Source organism: Leuciscus leuciscus, assembly GCF_965113295.1.
Source record: "Leuciscus leuciscus genome assembly, contig: HAP1_SCAFFOLD_351, whole genome shotgun sequence".
In the NCBI taxonomy this organism is placed as follows: domain Eukaryota; kingdom Metazoa; phylum Chordata; class Actinopteri; order Cypriniformes; family Leuciscidae; genus Leuciscus; species Leuciscus leuciscus.
The window spans coordinates 59,956-71,719 of record NW_028118387.1 but is presented as its reverse complement, the minus strand read 5'-3'; the positions used below and the strand labels follow the sequence as shown (position 1 = coordinate 71,719).

At 39.3% G+C, this 11,764-nt stretch overlaps 1 pseudogene across 1 annotated transcript; it reads left to right on the top strand.

The window, feature by feature from the left end:
* The first annotated feature begins 3,578 nt into the window (after window positions 1-3,578).
* On the top strand, window positions 3,579-8,108 carry LOC309491557 (NLR family CARD domain-containing protein 3-like; annotated as a pseudogene). The gene is made up of 6 exons (XR_014211668.1): window positions 3,579-3,767; window positions 3,958-5,339; window positions 6,095-6,482; window positions 6,657-6,830; window positions 7,155-7,328; window positions 7,873-8,108. The product of XR_014211668.1 is annotated as an NLR family CARD domain-containing protein 3-like (transcript).
* The last annotated feature ends 3,656 nt before the right edge of the window (window positions 8,109-11,764 follow it).

The window sequence follows — 11,764 nt, the reverse complement described above, 5'->3', positions numbered from 1 at the left end:
CATAGTGTTTTTAGCTAAAGCTAATTTACGACACTTGTCCCTAGTAGGGCTTTTTGATTAAAACAAAAAACAAAAACAAATCAAAATGCATTTTAACTTTAACATCAACATTATTAAAAGAACAAAAAAATTTAAAATAAAAAAAAGGAATAAAAATAAAATACAATGGAAGAAAATAAAGAAGGACTAAAAGTATACAGAGCGGGCAAAGTCTAAAGACTAAATATGAGAACAACATTGTTCCTGCATTAACCACAATTTGGTGTGTTTTTTGAAGGTGGCTAATGTCGGGATACATTTCAGATGGTCTGGCAGAGAATTCCATAATTTTGCCCCTTTCACTGAAACGGCAGCCTGGGCAAATGATGTTTTACGAAAAAGGGATATTACAATTGCCTTTTGACGCTGATCGGGTGGATCTAGTACTTTGCTGTCTTATTATTTTGCAAAGCGGTGGTGGAGCGGCGTCATATAAGCATTTGAAGACCAGTTTAACAAGATGCAGGGAAATAAAATTAACAAAACTTAAAATCTTATATTTACTAAGAATTTGGCAATGATGGTACCTTATTCTCTTCTTGTCCAAAACTTTCAAGGCTCGGTTGTAAAGACACTCTATGGTTTTAACTGATGATTGATGAGCTTGGGACCATATGGTTAAGCCATAAGATATGTGTGAGAGAATCATAGAATTTAAAAAAATAAAAGCACAGTCAAGAGTCAGGCAGTTTCTTATCATCATAAAACAGCTCAAGTTGGCCCTAATGGTTTTACATATTTTCTTGATATGACTTTTAAAATTCAACTGATAATCTATATTTATTCCGAGATACTTCACTTCAGGTACTTGTTCAATAAGTTCCCCATTCATTTTTATGTTCAAGAGTTGTGTTGCAGGTAATTTCTGAATAGAAAAGCAGACCGAGTTTGTTTTTTTGGTGTTTAAAGTTAAACAAGATGAGGCCAGCCAAGATGATATTCTTTCTAAATTAGCATTTAGTTTGTCAGACACAGAAATACAGGTATCACCAGATGCATACACCACTGTGTCATCTGCATACATCTGTAGACCTATATCTGGACATACTTCATCTGGCAAGTCATTAATGTAGAGACTGAAGAGTATGGGTCCCAAGACCGTGCCCTGTGGAATACCAGTTTTAATTTTAAGAAAAGTGGATCTCACACTATTAATCACAACACACTGTTCACGGCCTTTTAAGTATGAATCGAACCAGGACAATGTTTGTTTGGATAAATTGAGCTTGGCTAATTTTGAAATTAATGTGTTGTGATTTACTGTATCGAATGCTTTTTTTAAATCTAGAAATACTGCACCAACTACATTTCCCTTATCAAGTGATTGTTTGATATTTTCAGTTAATAGACAGATTGCGGATTCTGTGGAATGGTTGTTCCTGAATCCAAATTGCAGAGGACTCAGATACTTGTCTCAAGATAGTGCATGAGTTGTTCTGAGACAATCTTCTCTAGAACTTTAGACAAAACTGGGAGGAGACTGATAGGTCTATAATTACAAGATATTTTGTCATCTCCTGATTTAAAAATCGGTATTACTAGAGCATTTTTCCACCCATCTGGGAATTGCCCAGATTTAATGGAAATATTAACAAGATTGGTGAGAGGCTGGACCAGAATGCTGCTATATTTTTTGAGAAAAGCTGTGTCTAAATTAAAAATATCTTTTGAGAAAGTGGTGTTTAGATCCTGTATAGCTTTCAGAACAGCTGTCTGACCGACCTCCCTAAGCTGGAATGAGTTATCTTGACCTTCAAGCAGGTCTACTGTTGTTAGACCTATATCATTACAGCATGGAAAGCTTGATGCTAGGTTGTTAACAGATTGTATGAAAAAATGATTGAATTCATTAGCAACTTGTGCACTATCAGTGATGGTGTGTTCACCCATTTTAAGTTCATATTTGTTTTGGGTGGCGTTACCCTTTGGATTTAGTAGTGCTGCATGACTGCATCCATTCACAAAAATAAATGTTTTATATATTTAAGGTGGGAAATTTACTAAATATCTTCATGGAACATGATCTTTACTTAATATCCTAATCATTTTTGGCATAAAAGAAATATCTATAATTTTGTCCCATACAATGTTTTGTTGGCTATTGCCACAAATATACCTGTGCAACATAAGACTGGTTTTGTGATCCAGGGTCACATATTGAGTATTGTTTTATAAATTGGTCATTAACTAGCATATCGAGTCTTAAAACTATTGAATCTCTATTTAAGAAAGCCATAAAAACTTTTGATAAAAAGGCATTGTCATTTCACCATTGCAATATTTTAGAGAGACATAATTTTTAAAGTTTTGACAATTTCAAACGTTTCAAGTACATTTGTCTAGTTTATAAGGTGTTAAATAATCTTGCTCCGCCTCCGCTGCATGCCTTTTTTCAAAAACTTGCAAGCGGAGGTAGTACACAGGCCTCTGTAAAAGGGGACTGTATGATACCATTTAGACGTACCACCTTTGGACAAAATGTATTGTCAATAATAGGCGGTACATTTTGGAATAGCTTGCCCCTTGTGATACGAGAGTGTCTTACATTCACCACATTTAAAACTCAATTAAAACAGTGGCTCTTAGAGAACCAGAAATGTACTCATTTTTAACTGTAACATTTATCAGTCAACCCTGTTAAATTAAATGTAGTATAGTGGTGAATGTATAATGTCGTTGTTATCATGAATTTTTGTCTTGTTTGTTTGTATTGTCAATGTATATTTTTATCTATGTGTATTGTTGTCATAGTGAATGAATGTTGTATTATCTTTTTTAGTTTTTATGTTACCGGTCTAGGGACTGCAGATGAAAAGTAGTATCTTTTTACTAATTCTGGCATATTTACATGGTGTATTTTCATACAACAATGTACATGAATATGCATGGTCCCTATTAAATAAACTAATAAATAAATAAACCTCACTTCGCCCATTTCACCTCACTCTTGATTGACTAGACGATGGTGGATGATTTGGTTTCAAAGCGAAATATAAAAACGCCTATTTAAGCGAGTTTGTCATTATACTTTTTTTAATGATGTTTTACATTAAGACTAACGAATCCACCATTCAAGCAATTGTCGCACCCGAATCGGTGCTAATTCGAAGATTCGGAGCGTTTTCAGATGTTTCCTATGGAAGCTCAGTTTCAATGGGAATTAATTGAAAATGCTCGCTCTGCTCTACACCGTTATGAATGCCCTTGCGCAATTTCTAATTAGCGATTTAAAAGCGGAGATGCAAAAGAGGTCTCTCCCCCGCGATGATACTGGTATTACCGGTGTTGTCACACGTCGATTAACCGGTGCGATAATTTCTCATCGTCACATCCGTAGTTGCTACATTTAAACGTCTGAAATATTTATTTGACAAATATTACAAATATCAATATAAATATCTAATACACTTCGTCTGCAATAAAGAAAACAAACACTGTGCATTTGTTGCTATGGGAAGCAGAAGTTATCTGACTTGACGGCTGTTTTCATCTTCTCCTCTGACTCAGCGACAAATCTCACCAATCAGTAAAGCCGAAGTCGAACACACCTATAAACTAGATTAGTGCTTCTCAATCTTGTCCTGCAGGCCCTATCACTACATGTTTACTGTCTCCCTCAACAGACAAACATCACACCCTCCAGAGTCCAGCTGTGTGTCCATGAAGAGAGACCAGTCTATGAGAGAGCCAGTAACATTCCAGCGAAAACACTCATCAACTGATCTGAGGTACAACATTTCTGTCTAGAGAGACTCACCAAAATTCTGAATATGTATTTGAAATCTTGAACCAATCATCTCTTCCTCTTCTCTACCAGTTTTATCATGAAAACAAAATAAACATAAATTAACTTCATATGTTGAAGGATACAGTACAATTTACTGAAATGTATAATCTCTAATCTGTTATTTTTCAAAGCACATTTAAATCAAACCTGCTGAAGAAGTTTCAGTGTCTGTGTGAAGGAACAGCAAAGCAGGGAAACCCAACACTCCTGAATGAGATCTACACAGAGCTCTACATCACAGAGAGTGAAAGTGGAGAGATCAATAATGAGCATGAGGTGAGACAGATTGAGACACAGTCCAGGAGAGCAGCAACAGAGGACACACCAATCAAATGCAATGACATCTTTAGACCTTTACCTGGACAAGACAAACCCATCAGAACTGTGCTGACAAAGGGAGTCGCTGGCATTGGAAAAACAGTCTCTGTACAGAAGTTCATCCTGGATTGGGCTGAAGGGACAGAGAATCAGGACATCCAGCTCATATTTCCACTTGCTTTCAGAGAGCTCAACTTGATGAAGGACAAAACACTCAGTCTTTCAGATATTCTTCATGTCTTTTTCCCTGAAACTAAAGAAATGGAAATATCCAGTGATGAATATAAAGTGTTGTTCATCTTTGATGGTCTGGATGAGTGTCGTCTGTCTCTGAACTTTAAGAGCGAAGTGAAACTGTGTAATATATCTGAATCAGCCTCAGTGGACGAGCTGCTGATGAACCTCATTGAGGGGAATCTGCTTCCCTCTGCTCTCATCTGGATCACCTCCAGACCAGCAGCAGCGGATCTCGTCCCCTCTGAGTGTGTCCATCGAGTGACAGAGGTACGAGGCTTCAATGAGCCACAGAAGGAGGAATACTTCAGGAAGAGAATCAGTGATCAGAGTCTGGCCAATACAATCATCACACACCTGAAGTCCTCAAGGAGCCTCCACATCATGTGCCACATCCCAGTGTTCTGCTGGATCTCAGCCACTGTTCTAGAGGATATGTTGAGTGAAGCAGAGAGAGGAGAGATTCCCAAGACTCTCACTCAAATGTACACACACTTCCTGATCATTCAGACCAACATCAAACATGAGAAGGACTATGAGAAGAGAGTGAAAGATGAAGACATGATTCTCAAACTGGGGAAACTGGCTTTCCGGCAGCTTGTGAAAGGCAACCTGATCTTCTATGAGGAAGACCTGAGAGAGTGTGGCATTGATGTGACAGAAGCATCAGTGTACTCAGGATTGTGCACTCAGATCTTCAGAGAGGAGTTGGGCTTGTATCAGGGGAAAGTCTTCTGCTTTGTTCATCTGAGCATCCAGGAACATCTAGCAGCTCTATATGCACACATTTACTTTACAAATGAGAACATATATGTGTTTGAACAAACCAAACAAAGTCTCTTTTCTAAAATCTTAAACCAGAAGAAATATGTTTCATTATCTGAGCTGCATCAGAGAGCTGTTGATGAGGCTTTACAGAGTAAGAATGGACATCTGGACCTTTTCCTGCGTTTCCTTCTGGGTCTCTTATACCCCTTTTCCACCAAGGCAGAGCTGGTGCTGGTTCGGAGCCAGAGCCTAGTTTCAAATCGGTTCTTTGTTTTTCCACCGCCAAAGCACCAGCTCCGAACCAGTAAAACTGGTTCTTAAGTAGCACCAAATCATTGCAGGGTCTAGAACGGAGCCAAGAAAGAACCGCTTGTGTCAGAGGCTGGGGGCGGGGTTACCGTGGCCAACAAGACTGAAGAGAAACTTGTGACCGCCATTTTTAAATAGCAGCTAGTCGAGCTAATAGCAGCTCGATTATAATATCCATCTATGTAAGTTACGGCGAGCTGCACGAACGCGTTGGATTCGCCGTGTTTGGATGCCGATTTATTTTCACAAACCCATGAGCATCCATAGTAACGCAACGTCTATTATTGTTGATGCCTTGTTCGAGATGCATCGGAGCAGCGTGGACCGATCAGAGCTGCGGGAGTGTTTGGAGATCATACGACTCCTTGTGGTTTTTGATCGCTTTCGCAGTGCTTTGATTTCATGTGCTGATCGTTCTGCGAGAAGCCGATGCATCTCGAACAAGTCTGGTGTGTTTGTGTTTGGCGCTGCCGAACCTAGCGTTGCTGGGCAACATGATACGTATGCAGTGAAGTAAGATATAGCTCTGTTGTGGCTCTCTGGCCGGTGGAAACGCAAACCGGTTCGTCAGTCGAACCAACTCCGAACTGGCAATAGCTCTAGCTCTGAACCAGCACCCGGTTCTTGTTGGTGGAAAAGGGGTATCATTGGAGTCCAATCAGACTCTCTTACGGGAACTACTGACACAGACTGGAAGCTGCTCCTACAACAAAGAGGAAACCGTTTAGATAATCAAACAGAAGATCAGGGAGAATCGCTCTCCAGAGAGATCCATCAATCTGTTCCACTGTCTGAATGAACTGGGTGATGATTCACTGATGAAGGAGATCCAAGATTATCTTAAATCTGGAAGAATAAGAAAAAAAAAACTCTCCTCTTCACAGTGGTCAGCTTTGGTTTATGTGTTGCTGACATCAGAGCAGAAGATGGATGTTTTTAATCTAAAACAGTTTATTGGAGCACAAAAAAGAGCAGATGAAGTTCTTCAGAAGATGCTGCCTGTGGTTAAAGAATCCAGATCAGTTCAGTAAGTCACACTGACAACAATCATTACACTGATAAAAACATGATCACATTTATGAGTTTAGCATGTGCTTTCATACCAAAGCAATACTGTAATAGGAGAAATTCATATACATGTTATCATTTATATGAGTGTTTCCTGAACTGAGAGACTGAAGAGTGTCATTGTTCTCTACAGGTTGATGGAGTGTGGTGTTACAGATGAAGGTTGTGCTGCTCTGACTTCAGCTCTGAGATCAAACCCCTCACACCTGAGAAAACTGGATCTGACATGGAATAAAGTAGGAGATTATGGAGTCAAGCTGCTCTCTGATCTACTGCAGGATCCTCACTGTAAACTGGAGATAATCGAGTAAGATTTTATAAAAGTCTCAACGTCATCTGTTTTTCTCCTGTGGTGAATAATGAATGATATACAAAAATAAAATATATAAAAAAGTTTAACATCAAGTAACTGAAAAGTATGTTTAATCTTCAGTGGATTATTTCTAAAGCTTCTGAGGTAATTTTACTTTTGATAGTTTTACAAGTAAAAAACATGATTGGATGATGTGAAGAGGTGACAAGTGCTGTCATATACAAATCTGTTGAGGAGAAATGAGAAATTCATATATCACATCATTTATATCAGTGTTTCCTGAACTGAGAGACTGAAGAGTGCCATTGTTCTCTACAGGTTGAGTGGTTGTGGTGTTACAGATGAAGGTTGTGCTGCTTTAGCTTCAGCTCTGAGATCAAACCCCTCACACCTGAGAGAACTGAATCTGACTGGACATAATCTAAGAGACTCAGGAGTGAAGCTGCTCTCTGATCTGAAGGAGGATCCACATTATAAACTGCAGAGATTTTGGTGAGTAGTGATGATTAAAACTGTTCATACTTTAATATAAAGTTAATTTTGTTTCTTCTTAATTTACTTTTCTTGTGATGGTGAATCACACACTATAAACATGTTTAATAAGAGTTTGATTCATTTTTTTAAAATAATAGTTTATAGCAACAATTAAATATCTTCAAGTTTCTTTTTATTTCAAACAATTCAATATTTTGCTTTAATCATTGTCTTTTTATCCCTAAATGATGTATTTTGAGAGAATGTCAATTGCAATAGAAGATAATGGTTAATATTTATCACTAGTTTCTTTATCATAAATGAAACTGAGCCAGTGACACAGAAAGAGGACAGTCATACAGGATTATAGATAAGGGTCAAGTGTCACCATTCATGGTGATTTAGATGCAAAATCAAAATGTTTAAAAACAGCTTTAACAAGTTCACATGTATCACAGTGTTATATTATAATCTCTTACTTAATAGTCTAAGTAGTTTCTTTTAGTTGTTCTAAAGTGGATAATGCAATAATGTTGGACACATTTGACGGTCTTTGTTTTAGGTACAGGTTGTAGATGTTAGTCTGGCCTTCTCTGGATCAGCTGATGGAGAATAAAGAGCCTCTACAGACACAATCACATTCAACAGAATCAACAGAGCCACAGTGATCATCACACACACACGTGATTGTGTAACTTTACAGAGCGGCTGTATAGATAAATGAACTAAAGGAATAACTTTTTTACAACAGAAATGAATCAACACTGAACTTAAGCTGGACTATGACATTTTCTTCTAGATCTGCTGTACAGCTGAAACAATCTTTGTTTTTCTCAGCTTTTTGCTCAAAATGTGTCTGTTTTTATGAAACTTACACACATTCAAGTGTTGGTAAAAAAAAGAAAAGCATGAAGCTAGAATATTTATTTCATGTTGTTTAAAAGCTGACGGTCTGTTCTTTCTTTTGATATGTTTTATATTCAGATATTCATACAACAAAATATTATGGGGGCCATGAAAGTTTTATGAAAATGGCGGTGGTTGGTACCATTTTCAAAAATGCTGGCAGGGAAAGAGTTAATCTTTCAGTCGTGATGTTCAACTGATTCAAATCAAATCTGCTGAAGTTTCAGTGTGTGTGAGGAACAGCTGTGTGTGTAAGAACATGTCAGTGTGTGTATGAGGAACAGATGTGTGTGTAAGAACATGTCAGTGTGTGTGAGGAACAGCTGTGTGTGTAAGAACATGTCAGTGTGTGTGTGAGGAACAGCTGTGTGTGTAAGAACATGTCAGTGTGTGTGTGAGGAACAGCTGTGTGTGTAAGAACATGTCAGTGTGTGTGTGAGGAACAGCTGTGTGTGTAAGAACATGTCAGTGTGTGTGAGGAACAGATGTGTGTGTAAGAACATGTCAGTGTGTGTGAGGAACAGATGTGTGTGTAAGAACATGTCAGTGTGTGTGAGGAACAGCTGTGTGTGTAAGAACATGTCAGTGTGTGTGTGAGGAACAGCTGTGTGTGTAAGAACATGTCAGTGTGTGTGTGAGGAACAGCTGTGTGTGTAAGAACATGTCAGTGTGTGTGTGAGGAACAGCTGTGTGTGTAAGAACATGTCAGTGTGTGTATGAGGAACAGATGTGTGTGTAAGAACATGTCAGTGTGTGTGTGAGGAACAGCTGTGTGTGTAAGAACATGTCAGTGTGTGTGTGAGGAACAGCTGTGTGTGTAAGAACATGTCAGTGTGTGTGTGAGGAACAGCTGTGTGTGTAAGAACATGTCAGTGTGTGTATGAGGAACAGATGTGTGTGTAAGAACATGTCAGTGTGTGTATGAGGAACAGATGTGTGTGTAAGAACATGTCAGTGTGTGTATGAGGAACAGATGTGTGTGTAAGAACATGTCAGTGTGTGTGTGAGGAACAGCTGTGTGTGTAAGAACATGTCAGTGTGTGTATGAGGAACAGATGTGTGTGTAAGAACATGTCAGTGTGTGTGTGAGGAACAGATGTGTGTGTAAGAACATGTCAGTGTGTGTGTGAGGAACAGCTGTGTGTGTAAGAACATGTCAGTGTGTGTGAGGAACAGATGTGTGTGTAAGAACATGTCAGTGTGTATGAGGAACAGATGTGTGTGTAAGAACATGTCAGTGTGTGTATGAGGAACAGATGTGTGTGTAAGAACATGTCAGTGTGTATGAGGAACAGATGTGTGTGTAAGAACATGTCAGTGTGTGTGTGAGGAACAGCTGTGTGTGTAAGAACATGTCAGTGTGTGTGTGAGGAACAGATGTGTGTGTAAGAACATGTCAGTGTGTGTATGAGGAACAGCTGTGTGTGTAAGAACATGTCAGTGTGTGTGAGGAACAGCTGTGTGTGTAAGAACATGTCAGTGTGTGTGTGAGGAACAGCTGTGTGTGTAAGAACATGTCAGTGTGTGTGTGAGGAACAGCTGTGTGTGTAAGAACATGTCAGTGTGTGTGTGAGGAACAGCTGTGTGTGTAAGAACATGTCAGTGTGTGTGTGAGGAACAGCTGTGTGTGTAAGAACATGTCAGTGTGTGTGTGAGGAACAGCTGTGTGTGTAAGAACATGTCAGTGTGTGTGAGGAACAGCTGTGTGTGTAAGAACATGTCAGTGTGCAGGGGCGTAGCACCAAATTTTGGGCCCTGGGTACAAACCATCTTGCTGGGCCCCCGTACCAAATACCATAGTGATACCAATGGGTGGGGTATTGCATTTTTATCATAAAAACACTTAAAATGTAAACAAAATAAGCCACACTCTGATTAATATATTTTTGTTTTATTGTCAAAAGTACAAGCTAATTGATGATTATTTAAAATAAATGCAGACTATAGAATCACAGGGTACACTAACCGCCAAACTAGACATTCAGTCTTTGAATTACGTTTTTAAAATAAGTCATTTTCAATCATTAAGATGTGCATTAAACTGAGAACAATCCTGTACTTAATGTAAGAGCGTGCGCGAGCTAATTTGCATAACATTGCGGTAAAATAGGCGCTAACGATCTGTGTTTTCGCGGGTGTTAGATTTTAAAATGGAGGGAAATATACAGTGTTTTCATGTAAACTTCTGACTCTGGGGAGAACTGCAGCAGAAGAGGAGACAAGCTGCGCAGCTGCCTGGAGTGGCAGTGTGTTGAGCTCCGTCTGCTTCTCACTCCGTTATTTACCCAAACATTGTTTGCTCGCTATGTAGGATGTGATACTATAAAGTATTGATATATAATTCAAATAAAGTACGAACATAAATGTATGCTATTCTACCTGGAGTAGATATTTATGTTAAAACAATGTCAATGCTCGATGATGCATTTGGAGCTCACCTTTCTTTTCAAAAAACTGAGTGAGCAACTGCTTGCCCTCATTTGCCTTTCTCTCTTTAATCTTCTTTTCTTTTCGTTTTTGAGGCCCTGATTTTCCTTTCTTAAGGAAAGACATGACTCTTCCCCTGTCTTCCTAGTCCCTATCACAGCTCACTCCAGCTCCTGTCTCATCAACTGATTCACCGCAGGTCCGCAGCAGAAGCACCTGACCTGCGGGTCGTACCATTTACATTGATTCGAGAGGGGTGGTGGGGCCCTGCACAGCATGAAAATTACTTTTTTTATACCAAACCAGTGCCTAACTACAAGTTTAGTTTTGCACAGGAAGTTTTTTATTTGTACATAAATGCTATACAAATGTTAGTGCATATGTATAGAAAACTGACTTCTAAGGGCCCCCCCCCTGCCTCGGGCCCTGGGTACTCGGTACCCTTTACCCCCCCTTTACGACGCCCCTGTCTGTGTGTGTGAGGAACAGATGTGTGTGTAAGAACATGTCAGTGTGTGAGGAAGAGCTGTGTGTGTAAGAACATGTCTGTGTGTGTGAGGAACAGATGTGTGTGTAAGAACATGCCAGTGTGTGAGGAAGAGCTGTGTGTGTAAGAACATGTCAGTGTGTGAGGAAGAGCTGTGTGTGTAAGAACATGTCAGTGTGTGTATGAGGAACAGATGTGTGTGTAAGAACATGTCAGTGTGTGTGTGAGGAACAGATGTGTGTGTAAGAACATGCCAGTGTGTGTGTGAGGAACAGATGTGTGTGTAAGAACATGCCAGTGTGTGTGTGAGGAACAGATGTGTGTGTAAGAACATGCCAGTGTGTGTGTGAGGAACAGATGTGTGTGTAAGAACATGCCAGTGTGTGTGTGAGGAACAGATGTGTGTGTAAGAACATGCCAGTGTGTGTGTGAGGAACAGATGTGTGTGTAAGAACATGCCAGTGTGTGTGTGAGGAACAGATGTGTGTGTAAGAACATGTCAGTGTCTGTAATTTAGCTTACTTCAGTTTGAATTGAAATCATAATTCCACATCGGTGGGCTTCCCGTCATTCTTCAGCTGTTTCTACTTCTGGCTCATCTGACACATGAAACACACACCTGATCATTAAGCGT